The sequence below is a fragment of the Colobus angolensis genome, unplaced genomic scaffold (assembly GCF_000951035.1).
Source record: "Colobus angolensis palliatus isolate OR3802 unplaced genomic scaffold, Cang.pa_1.0 Scaffold308, whole genome shotgun sequence".
Lineage (NCBI taxonomy): Eukaryota > Metazoa > Chordata > Mammalia > Primates > Cercopithecidae > Colobus > Colobus angolensis.
In genome coordinates this window covers 1,658,142-1,658,484 of record NW_012116355.1, presented here as the reverse complement: position 1 = coordinate 1,658,484, position 343 = coordinate 1,658,142, and positions in this window count along the sequence as shown.

Sequence of the window (343 nt, the reverse complement as noted above, 5' to 3'; positions counted from 1 at the left end):
CCAGGAGTTCGAGACTAGTCTGAGCAACATGATAAGACCCTATCTCTACTAAAAATACAAAAATTAGCTGGGAGTAATTTTTTACTCCCAGCTACGTGGGAGGCTGAGGCAGGAGAATTGCTTGAACCTGGAAGGCGGAGTTTGCAGTGAGTCAAGATTGTGCCACTGCACTCAGCCTGAGCAACAGAGCGACACTATTTCAAAAAAAAAAAAGTTTACAGCAACCAAGCAAATACTTAACCAAGAGAAAGGCCACTGAAACAGCTAAGATTTTTGTGGTATTGTAACTTACCTTAGCCCCATCCCCTCCTTAGAGAAGCAGAGATCTTTTTTTTTTTTTTTT